We start from the raw sequence: 18,730 nt of genomic DNA, 5'->3' as shown, positions 1-18,730 counted from the left end.
CTGGGCTCAAGCAATCCTGCTGCCTCAGCCTCCCAAGTAGCTGGGACTACAGGCATGCGCCACCATGCCCGGCTAATTTTTTTCTATATCTATTAGTTGGCCAATTAATTTCTTTCTATTTATAGTAGAGATGGGGTCTCGCTCTTGCTCAGGCTGGTTTCGAACTCCTGACCTCGAGCAATCCGCCCACCTCGGCCTCCCAGAGTGCTAGGATTACAGGTGTGAGCCAGCACGCCCGGCCAAGAGGCATTTTAAAAAAAAAAAAAATGACTCCGAAAAGAAAAGTAAAAGGAGGCCTGTCGAGCACGTCTGGGTGTGACTGTGCATCCCCCAACATCCGGTGCCACCACCAAAGATTCCTACGTGTAGCCCATAGAACGCCAAAATCAACGGGACGAGTTCTGGTCACAACTCCCTCAAAATGACATCCCGGCCTTCTTCTGCAACTCCCTCCCCTCTCAGACTCTCAAGGTTTCCTCCAGCGTGTCGGTTCCCACAGACCAGACCCTTGGTCTGAGACCCGACAGTCCAGGTGCCACGCCTGCTGCCGCGTGGCGGCGGTGCTGCGGCTTGGGGCAAGAGGAGGCCCCACGGAGCGGGCTGGGGCGCCAGGCACCGCGGGCGGGCGCTGAGGGTGGGGGTGACACCCCCCCCCCCGACTGCCGCCGCGCTCTCCGAATGGGGACAGAACAAGAGGCAAAAAAAAAGAAGCCTACGGCACCCGGTATTCCCAGGCGGTCTCCCATCCAAGTACTAACCAGGCCCGACCCTGCTTAGCTTCCGAGATCAGACGAGATCGGGCGCGTTCAGGGTGGTGTGGCCGTAGACAGCGGAGGGCGCCCCAGCCCCGCTCAAGAAGCCGAGCGTCTCTGCGCTTCCCCGCGCCTCCTCCCGCCCCAGGCCCCGCGCCGGCGCTGACCCACTCGGGGCCGGGCCGGGCTTGTTGAGTTCGCTGGCCGGGTCCCGAGGTCTCCACGGGACTGGGGTGCGGGGCGTGGTGGGCTCGGCGGGGTGGGGGGCTGTCTTCACACACACACAACACACACACACACACACACACTCACACACACACACACCAGATGCGCCTCCAGCCTCCACGGCTGGACCCGCCAAGGTGGAGACCTCCAGCCGCCCCCCTCTCCTGGCCTCGCCTCCCTCACCTACCCGCCCCCAACCCCAGTGCGCCGCTGCTGACTGCGCATGCGCGGGCGGTCGCCTTTGGCCCCAGGGGCCGCCCTCCAGCACAACCCCTTTCAGCTGCGCCCCCGCCCTGCGTGTGGGCTGCCGCCTATCCGCCCCGGACCAGGGCTGGGGCACAGCGCATAGGGGAGGGGAGCGAGTGTAGGGGCGTCTCTCGGGATGTGTGCCATGGGTGGGGTGTTTTGGGGGGCGCTGGAGAAATCAGTCCCCTCCATCTCCTACCTCTGGAAACCCCCCAAGCCGTTGCAGAACTGCCGGCACCGCTACCGTGGGGGCCGGGACCCTACTCTGTGTCCTCCTGTGGCCCAGTCCAAGGGGCCTGGGCCTGGCCGGGGCCGGATTGGACCCCAACCACCCTGGGGTGTGGACTTGCTAAAACTGGGCGATTAGAGATTTGGTTCCAGCTTCATTGAGGGTCATTTCACTAAGGAAGGCACCGTAAAGACGTTCCTAAGACGTTTGTGAGGGTGGCAACTGAAAGAGAATTTTAAAGCTGACAGAAGAGGCGAGGAAAGGCATAGGAGATTTCCACACCCAGCAAGGAAGCCTTTCCCGAAACGGAAGAAAGAAACGAGCAAACAGAGACACCGGTAGCCCGCCCGGATCAGAGTCTGCTCCTTAGGGCAAGTTCCCTGACCAGATTCACCCGTGGGTCGCGAGCTAGCGGCATTCAGAAGAGCCAGGCCCGCAGCCTACGCAGAAGACACCTGCGCTCGGGTGTCTGTGGCGGCACAATTCACAATTGCAAAGATGTGGAAGCGACCCGAGTGCCCATCGATCCACGAGTGGATTAATAAAATGTGGCGCGTGGACACCACGGAGTGCTATTCGGCTGTGAGAAACGGCGGTGAGAGGGCACCTCCCGTGTTCTCCTGGCCGGAGCTGGAACCCGTTCCAGTAAGCCAAGTATCCCAAGAATGGACACAGGAGCACCACGTGCGCGTGCTCACCGGCAAATTGGTAGGAACCCATGGACACCTGAGTGGACGTAGAGGAATCACCTTCATCGGGTGGGGGTCGGGCGGGTGGGGGGAGGGGATGGGCATCCACACCCATTAGGAATGGGGTGGGTGCGCACCGACTGGGGGATGGGCGCACTTGAAGCTCTGACCAGAGGGGGGAGGCGGGGAGAGGGCAATGTACCTGACCTTAACATTGGGACCCCCACCATACGCTGCTAAAGCATGAGAGATAAATGAAGAAGACAACAGGGGGGAGGGGGGCACGGGCAATACATGGAACCCTAACACTTGTACTCCCATAATCGGCTTGAAAAGAGAGAGAAAAGAAAATGCAATAATCGAGGTAAGAGGCATGTTTTTTTTTTTTTTTTTTTTTTTTTTGGAGACAGAGTCTCCCTTTGTTGCCCTGGCTAGAGTGAGTGCCATGGCGTCAGCCTAGATCACAGCAACCTCAATCTCCTGGGCTCAAGCAATCCTGCTGCCTCAGCCTCCCAAGTAGCTGGGACTACAGGCATGCGCCACCATGCCCGGCTAATTTTTTTCTATATCTATTAGTTGGCCAATTAATTTCTTTCTATTTATAGTAGAGATGGGGTCTCGCTCTTGCTCAGGCTGGTTTCGAACTCCTGACCTCGAGCAATCCGCCCACCTCGGCCTCCCAGAGTGCTAGGATTACAGGTGTGAGCCAGCACGCCCGGCCAAGAGGCATTTTAAAAAAAAAAAAAATGACTCCGAAAAGAAAAGTAAAAGGAGGCCTGTCGAGCACGTCTGGGTGTGACTGTGCATCCCCCAACATCCGGTGCCACCACCAAAGATTCCTACGTGTAGCCCATAGAACGCCAAAATCAACGGGACGAGTTCTGGTCACAACTCCCTCAAAATGACATCCCGGCCTTCTTCTGCAACTCCCTCCCCTCTCAGACTCTCAAGGTTTCCTCCAGCGTGTCGGTTCCCACAGACCAGACCCTTGGTCTGAGACCCGACAGTCCAGGTGCCACGCCTGCTGCCGCGTGGCGGCGGTGCTGCGGCTTGGGGCAAGAGGAGGCCCCACGGAGCGGGCTGGGGCGCCAGGCACCGCGGGCGGGCGCTGAGGGTGGGGGTGACACCCCCCCCCCCCGACTGCCGCCGCGCTCTCCGAATGGGGACAGAACAAGAGGCAAAAAAAAAGAAGCCTACGGCACCCGGTATTCCCAGGCGGTCTCCCATCCAAGTACTAACCAGGCCCGACCCTGCTTAGCTTCCGAGATCAGACGAGATCGGGCGCGTTCAGGGTGGTGTGGCCGTAGACAGCGGAGGGCGCCCCAGCCCCGCTCAAGAAGCCGAGCGTCTCTGCGCTTCCCCGCGCCTCCTCCCGCCCCAGGCCCCGCGCCGGCGCTGACCCACTCGGGGCCGGGCCGGGCTTGTTGAGTTCGCTGGCCGGGTCCCGAGGTCTCCACGGGACTGGGGTGCGGGGCGTGGTGGGCTCGGCGGGGTGGGGGGCTGTCTTCACACACACACAACACACACACACACACACACACTCACACACACACACACCAGATGCGCCTCCAGCCTCCACGGCTGGACCCGCCAAGGTGGAGACCTCCAGCCGCCCCCCTCTCCTGGCCTCGCCTCCCTCACCTACCCGCCCCCAACCCCAGTGCGCCGCTGCTGACTGCGCATGCGCGGGCGGTCGCCTTTGGCCCCAGGGGCCGCCCTCCAGCACAACCCCTTTCAGCTGCGCCCCCGCCCTGCGTGTGGGCTGCCGCCTATCCGCCCCGGACCAGGGCTGGGGCACAGCGCATAGGGGAGGGGAGCGAGTGTAGGGGCGTCTCTCGGGATGTGTGCCATGGGTGGGGTGTTTTGGGGGGCGCTGGAGAAATCAGTCCCCTCCATCTCCTACCTCTGGAAACCCCCCAAGCCGTTGCAGAACTGCCGGCACCGCTACCGTGGGGGCCGGGACCCTACTCTGTGTCCTCCTGTGGCCCAGTCCAAGGGGCCTGGGCCTGGCCGGGGCCGGATTGGACCCCAACCACCCTGGGGTGTGGACTTGCTAAAACTGGGCGATTAGAGATTTGGTTCCAGCTTCATTGAGGGTCATTTCACTAAGGAAGGCACCGTAAAGACGTTCCTAAGACGTTTGTGAGGGTGGCAACTGAAAGAGAATTTTAAAGCTGACAGAAGAGGCGAGGAAAGGCATAGGAGATTTCCACACCCAGCAAGGAAGCCTTTCCCGAAACGGAAGAAAGAAACGAGCAAACAGAGACACCGGTAGCCCGCCCGGATCAGAGTCTGCTCCTTAGGGCAAGTTCCCTGACCAGATTCACCCGTGGGTCGCGAGCTAGCGGCATTCAGAAGAGCCAGGCCCGCAGCCTACGCAGAAGACACCTGCGCTCGGGTGTCTGTGGCGGCACAATTCACAATTGCAAAGATGTGGAAGCGACCCGAGTGCCCATCGATCCACGAGTGGATTAATAAAATGTGGCGCGTGGACACCACGGAGTGCTATTCGGCTGTGAGAAACGGCGGTGAGAGGGCACCTCCCGTGTTCTCCTGGCCGGAGCTGGAACCCGTTCCAGTAAGCCAAGTATCCCAAGAATGGACACAGGAGCACCACGTGCGCGTGCTCACCGGCAAATTGGTAGGAACCCATGGACACCTGAGTGGACGTAGAGGAATCACCTTCATCGGGTGGGGGTCGGGCGGGTGGGGGGAGGGGATGGGCATCCACACCCATTAGGAATGGGGTGGGTGCGCACCGACTGGGGGATGGGCGCACTTGAAGCTCTGACCAGAGGGGGGAGGCGGGGAGAGGGCAATGTACCTGACCTTAACATTGGGACCCCCACCATACGCTGCTAAAGCATGAGAGATAAATGAAGAAGACAACAGGGGGGAGGGGGGCACGGGCAATACATGGAACCCTAACACTTGTACTCCCATAATCTGCTTGAAAAGAGAGAGAAAAGAAAATGCAATAATCGAGGTAAGAGGCATGTTTTTTTTTTTTTTTTTTTTTTTTGGAGACAGAGTCTCCCTTTGTTGCCCTGGCTAGAGTGAGTGCCATGGCGTCAGCCTAGATCACAGCAACCTCAATCTCCTGGGCTCAAGCAATCCTGCTGCCTCAGCCTCCCAAGTAGCTGGGACTACAGGCATGCGCCACCATGCCCGGCTAATTTTTTTCTATATCTATTAGTTGGCCAATTAATTTCTTTCTATTTATAGTAGAGATGGGGTCTCGCTCTTGCTCAGGCTGGTTTCGAACTCCTGACCTCGAGCAATCCGCCCACCTCGGCCTCCCAGAGTGCTAGGATTACAGGTGTGAGCCAGCACGCCCGGCCAAGAGGCATTTTAAAAAAAAAAAAAATGACTCCGAAAAGAAAAGTAAAAGGAGGCCTGTCGAGCACGTCTGGGTGTGACTGTGCATCCCCCAACATCCGGTGCCACCACCAAAGATTCCTACGTGTAGCCCATAGAACGCCAAAATCAACGGGACGAGTTCTGGTCACAACTCCCTCAAAATGACATCCCGGCCTTCTTCTGCAACTCCCTCCCCTCTCAGACTCTCAAGGTTTCCTCCAGCGTGTCGGTTCCCACAGACCAGACCCTTGGTCTGAGACCCGACAGTCCAGGTGCCACGCCTGCTGCCGCGTGGCGGCGGTGCTGCGGCTTGGGGCAAGAGGAGGCCCCACGGAGCGGGCTGGGGCGCCAGGCACCGCGGGCGGGCGCTGAGGGTGGGGGTGACACCCCCCCCCCCCCCGACTGCCGCCGCGCTCTCCGAATGGGGACAGAACAAGAGGCAAAAAAAAAGAAGCCTACGGCACCCGGTATTCCCAGGCGGTCTCCCATCCAAGTACTAACCAGGCCCGACCCTGCTTAGCTTCCGAGATCAGACGAGATCGGGCGCGTTCAGGGTGGTGTGGCCGTAGACAGCGGAGGGCGCCCCAGCCCCGCTCAAGAAGCCGAGCGTCTCTGCGCTTCCCCGCGCCTCCTCCCGCCCCAGGCCCCGCGCCGGCGCTGACCCACTCGGGGCCGGGCCGGGCTTGTTGAGTTCGCTGGCCGGGTCCCGAGGTCTCCACGGGACTGGGGTGCGGGGCGTGGTGGGCTCGGCGGGGTGGGGGGCTGTCTTCACACACACACAACACACACACACACACACACACTCACACACACACACACCAGATGCGCCTCCAGCCTCCACGGCTGGACCCGCCAAGGTGGAGACCTCCAGCCGCCCCCCTCTCCTGGCCTCGCCTCCCTCACCTACCCGCCCCCAACCCCAGTGCGCCGCTGCTGACTGCGCATGCGCGGGCGGTCGCCTTTGGCCCCAGGGGCCGCCCTCCAGCACAACCCCTTTCAGCTGCGCCCCCGCCCTGCGTGTGGGCTGCCGCCTATCCGCCCCGGACCAGGGCTGGGGCACAGCGCATAGGGGAGGGGAGCGAGTGTAGGGGCGTCTCTCGGGATGTGTGCCATGGGTGGGGTGTTTTGGGGGGCGCTGGAGAAATCAGTCCCCTCCATCTCCTACCTCTGGAAACCCCCCAAGCCGTTGCAGAACTGCCGGCACCGCTACCGTGGGGGCCGGGACCCTACTCTGTGTCCTCCTGTGGCCCAGTCCAAGGGGCCTGGGCCTGGCCGGGGCCGGATTGGACCCCAACCACCCTGGGGTGTGGACTTGCTAAAACTGGGCGATTAGAGATTTGGTTCCAGCTTCATTGAGGGTCATTTCACTAAGGAAGGCACCGTAAAGACGTTCCTAAGACGTTTGTGAGGGTGGCAACTGAAAGAGAATTTTAAAGCTGACAGAAGAGGCGAGGAAAGGCATAGGAGATTTCCACACCCAGCAAGGAAGCCTTTCCCGAAACGGAAGAAAGAAACGAGCAAACAGAGACACCGGTAGCCCGCCCGGATCAGAGTCTGCTCCTTAGGGCAAGTTCCCTGACCAGATTCACCCGTGGGTCGCGAGCTAGCGGCATTCAGAAGAGCCAGGCCCGCAGCCTACGCAGAAGACACCTGCGCTCGGGTGTCTGTGGCGGCACAATTCACAATTGCAAAGATGTGGAAGCGACCCGAGTGCCCATCGATCCACGAGTGGATTAATAAAATGTGGCGCGTGTACACCACGGAGTGCTATTCGGCTGTGAGAAACGGCGGTGAGAGGGCACCTCCCGTGTTCTCCTGGCCGGAGCTGGAACCCGTTCCAGTAAGCCAAGTATCCCAAGAATGGACACAGGAGCACCACGTGCGCGTGCTCACCGGCAAATTGGTAGGAACCCATGGACACCTGAGTGGACGTAGAGGAATCACCTTCATCGGGTGGGGGTCGGGCGGGTGGGGGGAGGGGATGGGCATCCACACCCATTAGGAATGGGGTGGGTGCGCACCGACTGGGGGATGGGCGCACTTGAAGCTCTGACCAGAGGGGGGAGGCGGGGAGAGGGCAATGTACCTGACCTTAACATTGGGACCCCCACCATACGCTGCTAAAGCATGAGAGATAAATGAAGAAGACAACAGGGGGGAGGGGGGCACGGGCAATACATGGAACCCTAACACTTGTACTCCCATAATCGGCTTGAAAAGAGAGAGAAAAGAAAATGCAATAATCGAGGTAAGAGGCATGTTTTTTTTTTTTTTTTTTTTTTTTGGAGACAGAGTCTCCCTTTGTTGCCCTGGCTAGAGTGAGTGCCATGGCGTCAGCCTAGATCACAGCAACCTCAATCTCCTGGGCTCAAGCAATCCTGCTGCCTCAGCCTCCCAAGTAGCTGGGACTACAGGCATGCGCCACCATGCCCGGCTAATTTTTTTCTATATCTATTAGTTGGCCAATTAATTTCTTTCTATTTATAGTAGAGATGGGGTCTCGCTCTTGCTCAGGCTGGTTTCGAACTCCTGACCTCGAGCAATCCGCCCACCTCGGCCTCCCAGAGTGCTAGGATTACAGGTGTGAGCCAGCACGCCCGGCCAAGAGGCATTTTAAAAAAAAAAAAAATGACTCCGAAAAGAAAAGTAAAAGGAGGCCTGTCGAGCACGTCTGGGTGTGACTGTGCATCCCCCAACATCCGGTGCCACCACCAAAGATTCCTACGTGTAGCCCATAGAACGCCAAAATCAACGGGACGAGTTCTGGTCACAACTCCCTCAAAATGACATCCCGGCCTTCTTCTGCAACTCCCTCCCCTCTCAGACTCTCAAGGTTTCCTCCAGCGTGTCGGTTCCCACAGACCAGACCCTTGGTCTGAGACCCGACAGTCCAGGTGCCACGCCTGCTGCCGCGTGGCGGCGGTGCTGCGGCTTGGGGCAAGAGGAGGCCCCACGGAGCGGGCTGGGGCGCCAGGCACCGCGGGCGGGCGCTGAGGGTGGGGGTGACACCCCCCCCCCCGACTGCCGCCGCGCTCTCCGAATGGGGACAGAACAAGAGGCAAAAAAAAAGAAGCCTACGGCACCCGGTATTCCCAGGCGGTCTCCCATCCAAGTACTAACCAGGCCCGACCCTGCTTAGCTTCCGAGATCAGACGAGATCGGGCGCGTTCAGGGTGGTGTGGCCGTAGACAGCGGAGGGCGCCCCAGCCCCGCTCAAGAAGCCGAGCGTCTCTGCGCTTCCCCGCGCCTCCTCCCGCCCCAGGCCCCGCGCCGGCGCTGACCCACTCGGGGCCGGGCCGGGCTTGTTGAGTTCGCTGGCCGGGTCCCGAGGTCTCCACGGGACTGGGGTGCGGGGCGTGGTGGGCTCGGCGGGGTGGGGGGCTGTCTTCACACACACACAACACACACACACACACACACACTCACACACACACACACCAGATGCGCCTCCAGCCTCCACGGCTGGACCCGCCAAGGTGGAGACCTCCAGCCGCCCCCCTCTCCTGGCCTCGCCTCCCTCACCTACCCGCCCCCAACCCCAGTGCGCCGCTGCTGACTGCGCATGCGCGGGCGGTCGCCTTTGGCCCCAGGGGCCGCCCTCCAGCACAACCCCTTTCAGCTGCGCCCCCGCCCTGCGTGTGGGCTGCCGCCTATCCGCCCCGGACCAGGGCTGGGGCACAGCGCATAGGGGAGGGGAGCGAGTGTAGGGGCGTCTCTCGGGATGTGTGCCATGGGTGGGGTGTTTTGGGGGGCGCTGGAGAAATCAGTCCCCTCCATCTCCTACCTCTGGAAACCCCCCAAGCCGTTGCAGAACTGCCGGCACCGCTACCGTGGGGGCCGGGACCCTACTCTGTGTCCTCCTGTGGCCCAGTCCAAGGGGCCTGGGCCTGGCCGGGGCCGGATTGGACCCCAACCACCCTGGGGTGTGGACTTGCTAAAACTGGGCGATTAGAGATTTGGTTCCAGCTTCATTGAGGGTCATTTCACTAAGGAAGGCACCGTAAAGACGTTCCTAAGACGTTTGTGAGGGTGGCAACTGAAAGAGAATTTTAAAGCTGACAGAAGAGGCGAGGAAAGGCATAGGAGATTTCCACACCCAGCAAGGAAGCCTTTCCCGAAACGGAAGAAAGAAACGAGCAAACAGAGACACCGGTAGCCCGCCCGGATCAGAGTCTGCTCCTTAGGGCAAGTTCCCTGACCAGATTCACCCGTGGGTCGCGAGCTAGCGGCATTCAGAAGAGCCAGGCCCGCAGCCTACGCAGAAGACACCTGCGCTCGGGTGTCTGTGGCGGCACAATTCACAATTGCAAAGATGTGGAAGCGACCCGAGTGCCCATCGATCCACGAGTGGATTAATAAAATGTGGCGCGTGGACACCACGGAGTGCTATTCGGCTGTGAGAAACGGCGGTGAGAGGGCACCTCCCGTGTTCTCCTGGCCGGAGCTGGAACCCGTTCCAGTAAGCCAAGTATCCCAAGAATGGACACAGGAGCACCACGTGCGCGTGCTCACCGGCAAATTGGTAGGAACCCATGGACACCTGAGTGGACGTAGAGGAATCACCTTCATCGGGTGGGGGTCGGGCGGGTGGGGGGAGGGGATGGGCATCCACACCCATTAGGAATGGGGTGGGTGCGCACCGACTGGGGGATGGGCGCACTTGAAGCTCTGACCAGAGGGGGGAGGCGGGGAGAGGGCAATGTACCTGACCTTAACATTGGGACCCCCACCATACGCTGCTAAAGCATGAGAGATAAATGAAGAAGACAACAGGGGGGAGGGGGGCACGGGCAATACATGGAACCCTAACACTTGTACTCCCATAATCGGCTTGAAAAGAGAGAGAAAAGAAAATGCAATAATCGAGGTAAGAGGCATGTTTTTTTTTTTTTTTTTTTTTTTTTGGAGACAGAGTCTCCCTTTGTTGCCCTGGCTAGAGTGAGTGCCATGGCGTCAGCCTAGATCACAGCAACCTCAATCTCCTGGGCTCAAGCAATCCTGCTGCCTCAGCCTCCCAAGTAGCTGGGACTACAGGCATGCGCCACCATGCCCGGCTAATTTTTTTCTATATCTATTAGTTGGCCAATTAATTTCTTTCTATTTATAGTAGAGATGGGGTCTCGCTCTTGCTCAGGCTGGTTTCGAACTCCTGACCTCGAGCAATCCGCCCACCTCGGCCTCCCAGAGTGCTAGGATTACAGGTGTGAGCCAGCACGCCCGGCCAAGAGGCATTTTAAAAAAAAAAAAAATGACTCCGAAAAGAAAAGTAAAAGGAGGCCTGTCGAGCACGTCTGGGTGTGACTGTGCATCCCCCAACATCCGGTGCCACCACCAAAGATTCCTACGTGTAGCCCATAGAACGCCAAAATCAACGGGACGAGTTCTGGTCACAACTCCCTCAAAATGACATCCCGGCCTTCTTCTGCAACTCCCTCCCCTCTCAGACTCTCAAGGTTTCCTCCAGCGTGTCGGTTCCCACAGACCAGACCCTTGGTCTGAGACCCGACAGTCCAGGTGCCACGCCTGCTGCCGCGTGGCGGCGGTGCTGCGGCTTGGGGCAAGAGGAGGCCCCACGGAGCGGGCTGGGGCGCCAGGCACCGCGGGCGGGCGCTGAGGGTGGGGGTGACACCCCCCCCCCCGACTGCCGCCGCGCTCTCCGAATGGGGACAGAACAAGAGGCAAAAAAAAAGAAGCCTACGGCACCCGGTATTCCCAGGCGGTCTCCCATCCAAGTACTAACCAGGCCCGACCCTGCTTAGCTTCCGAGATCAGACGAGATCGGGCGCGTTCAGGGTGGTGTGGCCGTAGACAGCGGAGGGCGCCCCAGCCCCGCTCAAGAAGCCGAGCGTCTCTGCGCTTCCCCGCGCCTCCTCCCGCCCCAGGCCCCGCGCTGGCGCTGACCCACTCGGGGCCGGGCCGGGCTTGTTGAGTTCGCTGGCCGGGTCCCGAGGTCTCCACGGGACTGGGGTGCGGGGCGTGGTGGGCTCGGCGGGGTGGGGGGCTGTCTTCACACACACACAACACACACACACACACACACACTCACACACACACACACCAGATGCGCCTCCAGCCTCCACGGCTGGACCCGCCAAGGTGGAGACCTCCAGCCGCCCCCCTCTCCTGGCCTCGCCTCCCTCACCTACCCGCCCCCAACCCCAGTGCGCCGCTGCTGACTGCGCATGCGCGGGCGGTCGCCTTTGGCCCCAGGGGCCGCCCTCCAGCACAACCCCTTTCAGCTGCGCCCCCGCCCTGCGTGTGGGCTGCCGCCTATCCGCCCCGGACCAGGGCTGGGGCACAGCGCATAGGGGAGGGGAGCGAGTGTAGGGGCGTCTCTCGGGATGTGTGCCATGGGTGGGGTGTTTTGGGGGGCGCTGGAGAAATCAGTCCCCTCCATCTCCTACCTCTGGAAACCCCCCAAGCCGTTGCAGAACTGCCGGCACCGCTACCGTGGGGGCCGGGACCCTACTCTGTGTCCTCCTGTGGCCCAGTCCAAGGGGCCTGGGCCTGGCCGGGGCCGGATTGGACCCCAACCACCCTGGGGTGTGGACTTGCTAAAACTGGGCGATTAGAGATTTGGTTCCAGCTTCATTGAGGGTCATTTCACTAAGGAAGGCACCGTAAAGACGTTCCTAAGACGTTTGTGAGGGTGGCAACTGAAAGAGAATTTTAAAGCTGACAGAAGAGGCGAGGAAAGGCATAGGAGATTTCCACACCCAGCAAGGAAGCCTTTCCCGAAACGGAAGAAAGAAACGAGCAAACAGAGACACCGGTAGCCCGCCCGGATCAGAGTCTGCTCCTTAGGGCAAGTTCCCTGACCAGATTCACCCGTGGGTCGCGAGCTAGCGGCATTCAGAAGAGCCAGGCCCGCAGCCTACGCAGAAGACACCTGCGCTCGGGTGTCTGTGGCGGCACAATTCACAATTGCAAAGATGTGGAAGCGACCCGAGTGCCCATCGATCCACGAGTGGATTAATAAAATGTGGCGCGTGGACACCACGGAGTGCTATTCGGCTGTGAGAAACGGCGGTGAGAGGGCACCTCCCGTGTTCTCCTGGCCGGAGCTGGAACCCGTTCCAGTAAGCCAAGTATCCCAAGAATGGACACAGGAGCACCACGTGCGCGTGCTCACCGGCAAATTGGTAGGAACCCATGGACACCTGAGTGGACGTAGAGGAATCACCTTCATCGGGTGGGGGTCGGGCGGGTGGGGGGAGGGGATGGGCATCCACACCCATTAGGAATGGGGTGGGTGCGCACCGACTGGGGGATGGGCGCACTTGAAGCTCTGACCAGAGGGGGGAGGCGGGGAGAGGGCAATGTACCTGACCTTAACATTGGGACCCCCACCATACGCTGCTAAAGCATGAGAGATAAATGAAGAAGACAACAGGGGGGAGGGGGGCACGGGCAATACATGGAACCCTAACACTTGTACTCCCATAATCTGCTTGAAAAGAGAGAGAAAAGAAAATGCAATAATCGAGGTAAGAGGCATGTTTTTTTTTTTTTTTTTTTTTTTTGGAGACAGAGTCTCCCTTTGTTGCCCTGGCTAGAGTGAGTGCCATGGCGTCAGCCTAGATCACAGCAACCTCAATCTCCTGGGCTCAAGCAATCCTGCTGCCTCAGCCTCCCAAGTAGCTGGGACTACAGGCATGCGCCACCATGCCCGGCTAATTTTTTTCTATATCTATTAGTTGGCCAATTAATTTCTTTCTATTTATAGTAGAGATGGGGTCTCGCTCTTGCTCAGGCTGGTTTCGAACTCCTGACCTCGAGCAATCCGCCCACCTCGGCCTCCCAGAGTGCTAGGATTACAGGTGTGAGCCAGCACGCCCGGCCAAGAGGCATTTTAAAAAAAAAAAAAATGACTCCGAAAAGAAAAGTAAAAGGAGGCCTGTCGAGCACGTCTGGGTGTGACTGTGCATCCCCCAACATCCGGTGCCACCACCAAAGATTCCTACGTGTAGCCCATAGAACGCCAAAATCAACGGGACGAGTTCTGGTCACAACTCCCTCAAAATGACATCCCGGCCTTCTTCTGCAACTCCCTCCCCTCTCAGACTCTCAAGGTTTCCTCCAGCGTGTCGGTTCCCACAGACCAGACCCTTGGTCTGAGACCCGACAGTCCAGGTGCCACGCCTGCTGCCGCGTGGCGGCGGTGCTGCGGCTTGGGGCAAGAGGAGGCCCCACGGAGCGGGCTGGGGCGCCAGGCACCGCGGGCGGGCGCTGAGGGTGGGGGTGACACCCCCCCCCCCCGACTGCCGCCGCGCTCTCCGAATGGGGACAGAACAAGAGGCAAAAAAAAAGAAGCCTACGGCACCCGGTATTCCCAGGCGGTCTCCCATCCAAGTACTAACCAGGCCCGACCCTGCTTAGCTTCCGAGATCAGACGAGATCGGGCGCGTTCAGGGTGGTGTGGCCGTAGACAGCGGAGGGCGCCCCAGCCCCGCTCAAGAAGCCGAGCGTCTCTGCGCTTCCCCGCGCCTCCTCCCGCCCCAGGCCCCGCGCCGGCGCTGACCCACTCGGGGCCGGGCCGGGCTTGTTGAGTTCGCTGGCCGGGTCCCGAGGTCTCCACGGGACTGGGGTGCGGGGCGTGGTGGGCTCGGCGGGGTGGGGGGCTGTCTTCACACACACACAACACACACACACACACACACACTCACACACACACACACCAGATGCGCCTCCAGCCTCCACGGCTGGACCCGCCAAGGTGGAGACCTCCAGCCGCCCCCCTCTCCTGGCCTCGCCTCCCTCACCTACCCGCCCCCAACCCCAGTGCGCCGCTGCTGACTGCGCATGCGCGGGCGGTCGCCTTTGGCCCCAGGGGCCGCCCTCCAGCACAACCCCTTTCAGCTGCGCCCCCGCCCTGCGTGTGGGCTGCCGCCTATCCGCCCCGGACCAGGGCTGGGGCACAGCGCATAGGGGAGGGGAGCGAGTGTAGGGGCGTCTCTCGGGATGTGTGCCATGGGTGGGGTGTTTTGGGGGGCGCTGGAGAAATCAGTCCCCTCCATCTCCTACCTCTGGAAACCCCCCAAGCCGTTGCAGAACTGCCGGCACCGCTACCGTGGGGGCCGGGACCCTACTCTGTGTCCTCCTGTGGCCCAGTCCAAGGGGCCTGGGCCTGGCCGGGGCCGGATTGGACCCCAACCACCCTGGGGTGTGGACTTGCTAAAACTGGGCGATTAGAGATTTGGTTCCAGCTTCATTGAGGGTCATTTCACTAAGGAAGGCACCGTAAAGACGTTCCTAAGACGTTTGTGAGGGTGGCAACTGAAAGAGAATTTTAAAGCTGACAGAAGAGGCGAGGAAAGGCATAGGAGATTTCCACACCCAGCAAGGAAGCCTTTCCCGAAACGGAAGAAAGAAACGAGCAAACAGAGACACCGGTAGCCCGCCCGGATCAGAGTCTGCTCCTTAGGGCAAGTTCCCTGACCAGATTCACCCGTGGGTCGCGAGCTAGCGGCATTCAGAAGAGCCAGGCCCGCAGCCTACGCAGAAGACACCTGCGCTCCGGTGTCTGTGGCGGCACAATTCACAATTGCAAAGATGTGGAAGCGACCCGAGTGCCCATCGATCCACGAGTGGATTAATAAAATGTGGCGCGTGGACACCACGGAGTGCTATTCGGCTGTGAGAAACGGCGGTGAGAGGGCACCTCCCGTGTTCTCCTGGCCGGAGCTGGAACCCGTTCCAGTAAGCCAAGTATCCCAAGAATGGACACAGGAGCACCACGTGCGCGTGCTCACCGGCAAATTGGTAGGAACCCATGGACACCTGAGTGGACGTAGAGGAATCACCTTCATCGGGTGGGGGTCGGGCGGGTGGGGGGAGGGGATGGGCATCCACACCCATTAGGAATGGGGTGGGTGCGCACCGACTGGGGGATGGGCGCACTTGAAGCTCTGACCAGAGGGGGGAGGCGGGGAGAGGGCAATGTACCTGACCTTAACATTGGGACCCCCACCATACGCTGCTAAAGCATGAGAGATAAATGAAGAAGACAACAGGGGGGAGGGGGGCACGGGCAATACATGGAACCCTAACACTTGTACTCCCATAATCTGCTTGAAAAGAGAGAGAAAAGAAAATGCAATAATCGAGGTAAGAGGCATGTTTTTTTTTTTTTTTTTTTTTTTGGAGACAGAGTCTCCCTTTGTTGCCCTGGCTAGAGTGAGTGCCATGGCGTCAGCCTAGCTCACAGCAACCTCAATCTCCTGGGCTCAAGCAATCCTGCTGCCTCAGCCTCCCAAGTAGCTGGGACTACAGGCATGCGCCACCATGCCCGGCTAATTTTTTTCTATATCTATTAGTTGGCCAATTAATTTCTTTCTATTTATAGTAGAGATGGGGTCTCGCTCTTGCTCAGGCTGGTTTCGAACTCCTGACCTCGAGCAATCCGCCCACCTCGGCCTCCCAGAGTGCTAGGATTACAGGTGTGAGCCAGCACGCCCGGCCAAGAGGCATTTTAAAAAAAAAAAAAATGACTCCGAAAAGAAAAGTAAAAGGAGGCCTGTCGAGCACGTCTGGGTGTGACTGTGCATCCCCCAACATCCGGTGCCACCACCAAAGATTCCTACGTGTAGCCCATAGAACGCCAAAATCAACGGGACGAGTTCTGGTCACAACTCCCTCAAAATGACATCCCGGCCTTCTTCTGCAACTCCCTCCCCTCTCAGACTCTCAAGGTTTCCTCCAGCGTGTCGGTTCCCACAGACCAGACCCTTGGTCTGAGACCCGACAGTCCAGGTGCCACGCCTGCTGCCGCGTGGCGGCGGTGCTGCGGCTTGGGGCAAGAGGAGGCCCCACGGAGCGGGCTGGGGCGCCAGGCACCGCGGCGGGCGCTGAGGGTGGGGGTGACACCCCCCCCCGACTGCCGCCGCGCTCTCCGAATGGGGACAGAACAAGAGGCAAAAAAAAAAAAAGCCTACGGCACCCGGTATTCCCAGGCGGTCTCCCATCCAAGTACTAACCAGGCCCGACCCTGCTTAGCTTCCGAGATCAGACGAGATCGGGCGCGTTCAGGGTGGTGTGGCCGTAGACAGCGGAGGGCGCCCCAGCCCCGCTCAAGAAGCCGAGCGTCTCTGCGCTTCCCCGCGCCTCCTCCCGCCCCAGGCCCCGCGCCGGCGCTGACCCACTCGGGGCCGGGCCGGGCTTGTTGAGTTCGCTGGCCGGGTCCCGAGGTCTCCACGGGACTGGGGTGCGGGGCGTGGTGGGCTCGGCGGGGTGGGGGGCTGTCTTCACACACACACAACACACACACACACACACACACACTCACACACACACACACCAGATGCGCCTCCAGCCTCCACGGCTGGACCCGCCAAGGTGGAGACCTCCAGCCGCCCCCCTCTCCTGGCCTCGCCTCCCTCACCTACCCGCCCCCAACCCCAGTGCGCCGCTGCTGACTGCGCATGCGCGGGCGGTCGCCTTTGGCCCCAGGGGCCGCCCTCCAGCACAACCCCTTTCAGCTGCGCCCCCGCCCTGCGTGTGGGCTGCCGCCTATCCGCCCCGGACCAGGGCTGGGGCACAGCGCATAGGGGAGGGGAGCGAGTGTAGGGGCGTCTCTCGGGATGTGTGCCATGGGTGGGGTGTTTTGGGGGGCGCTGGAGAAATCAGTCCCCTCCATCTCCTACCTCTGGAAACCCCCCAAGCCGTTGCAGAACTGCCGGCACCGCTACCGTGGGGGCCGGGACCCTACTCTGTGTCCTCCTGTGGCCCAGTCCAAGGGGCCTGGGCCTGGCCGGGGCCGGATTGGACCCCAACCACCCTGGGGTGTGGACTTGCTAAAACTGGGCGATTAGAGATTTGGTTCCAGCTTCATTGAGGGTCATTTCACTAAGGAAGGCACCGTAAAGACGTTCCTAAGACGTTTGTGAGGGTGGCAACTGAAAGAGAATTTTAAAGCTGACAGAAGAGGCGAGGAAAGGCATAGGAGATTTCCACACCCAGCAAGGAAGCCTTTCCCGAAACGGAAGAAAGAAACGAGCAAACAGAGACACCGGTAGCCCGCCCGGATCAGAGTCTGCTCCTTAGGGCAAGTTCCCTGACCAGATTCACCCGTGGGTCGCGAGCTAGCGGCATTCAGAAGAGCCAGGCCCGCAGCCTACGCAGAAGACACCTGCGCTCCGGTGTCTGTGGCGGCACAATTCACAATTGCAAAGATGTGGAAGCGACCCGAGTGCCCATCGATCCACGAGTGGATTAATAAAATGTGGCGCGTGGACACCACGGAGTGCTATTCGGCTGTGAGAAACGGCGGTGAGAGGGCACCTCCCGTGTTCTCCTGGCCGGAGCTGGAACCCGTTCCAGTAAGCCAAGTATCCCAAGAATGGACACAGGAGCACCACGTGCGCGTGCTCACCGGCAAATTGGTAGGAACCCATGGACACCTGAGTGGACGTAGAGGAATCACCTTCATCGGGTGGGGGTCGGGCGGGTGGGGGGAGGGGATGGGCATCCACACCCATTAGGAATGGGGTGGGTGCGCACCGACTGGGGGATGGGCGCACTTGAAGCTCTGACCAGAGGGGGGAGGCGGGGAGAGGGCAATGTACCTGACCTTAACATTGGGACCCCCACCATACGCTGCTAAAGCATGAGAGATAAATGAAGAAGACAACAGGGGGGAGGGGGGCACGGGCAATACATGGAACCCTAACACTTGTACTCCCATAATCTGCTTGAAAAGAGAGAGAAAAGAAAATGCAATAATCGAGGTAAGAGGCATGTTTTTTTTTTTTTTTTTTTTTTGGAGACAGAGTCTCCCTTTGTTGCCCTGGCTAGAGTGAGTGCCATGGCGTCAGCCTAGATCACAGCAACCTCAATCTCCTGGGCTCAAGCAATCCTGCTGCCTCAGCCTCCCAAGTAGCTGGGACTACAGGCATGCGCCACCATGCCCGGCTAATTTTTTTCTATATCTATTAGTTGGCCAATTAATTTCTTTCTATTTATAGTAGAGATGGGGTCTCGCTCTTGCTCAGGCTGGTTTCGAACTCCTGACCTCGAGCAATCCGCCCACCTCGGCCTCCCAGAGTGCTAGGATTACAGGTGTGAGCCAGCACGCCCGGCCAAGAGGCATTTTAAAAAAAAAAAAAATGACTCCGAAAAGAAAAGTAAAAGGAGGCCTGTCGAGCACGTCTGGGTGTGACTGTGCATCCCCCAACATCCGGTGCCACCACCAAAGATTCCTACGTGTAGCCCATAGAACGCCAAAATCAACG

General features: G+C 59.8%; 7 non-coding genes across 7 annotated transcripts; all 7 read right to left on the bottom strand.

The window, feature by feature from the left end:
• Nucleotides 1-709: 709 nt before the first annotated feature.
• LOC142868175 (5S ribosomal RNA) lies at nt 710-828 on the bottom strand. The gene has a single exon (XR_012917260.1). It is a non-coding gene; the product is annotated as a 5S ribosomal RNA (ribosomal RNA).
• A 2,503-nt stretch (nt 829-3,331) lies between these two features.
• Nucleotides 3,332-3,450, bottom strand: LOC142868174 (5S ribosomal RNA). Its single transcript, XR_012917259.1, has one exon. It is a non-coding gene; the product is annotated as a 5S ribosomal RNA (ribosomal RNA).
• Nucleotides 3,451-5,953: 2,503 nt separating this feature from the next.
• Nucleotides 5,954-6,072, bottom strand: LOC142868173 (5S ribosomal RNA). Its single transcript, XR_012917258.1, has one exon. It is a non-coding gene; the product is annotated as a 5S ribosomal RNA (ribosomal RNA).
• A 2,500-nt stretch (nt 6,073-8,572) lies between these two features.
• Nucleotides 8,573-8,691, bottom strand: LOC142868172 (5S ribosomal RNA). Its single transcript, XR_012917257.1, has one exon. It is a non-coding gene; the product is annotated as a 5S ribosomal RNA (ribosomal RNA).
• Nucleotides 8,692-11,192: 2,501 nt separating this feature from the next.
• Nucleotides 11,193-11,311, bottom strand: LOC142868286 (5S ribosomal RNA). The gene has a single exon (XR_012917371.1). It is a non-coding gene; the product is annotated as a 5S ribosomal RNA (ribosomal RNA).
• A 2,501-nt stretch (nt 11,312-13,812) lies between these two features.
• Nucleotides 13,813-13,931, bottom strand: LOC142868285 (5S ribosomal RNA). The gene has a single exon (XR_012917370.1). It is a non-coding gene; the product is annotated as a 5S ribosomal RNA (ribosomal RNA).
• A 2,497-nt stretch (nt 13,932-16,428) lies between these two features.
• LOC142868284 (5S ribosomal RNA) lies at nt 16,429-16,547 on the bottom strand. Its single transcript, XR_012917369.1, has one exon. It is a non-coding gene; the product is annotated as a 5S ribosomal RNA (ribosomal RNA).
• Nucleotides 16,548-18,730: the final 2,183 nt, after the last annotated feature.

The sequence above is a fragment of the Microcebus murinus genome, unplaced genomic scaffold, assembly GCF_040939455.1.
Source record: "Microcebus murinus isolate Inina unplaced genomic scaffold, M.murinus_Inina_mat1.0 scaf028_hap2_Mmur4.0, whole genome shotgun sequence".
Lineage (NCBI taxonomy): Eukaryota > Metazoa > Chordata > Mammalia > Primates > Cheirogaleidae > Microcebus > Microcebus murinus.
The sequence above is the reverse complement of the archived record's forward strand: the minus strand, read 5'-3'. Positions and strand labels throughout refer to the sequence as shown.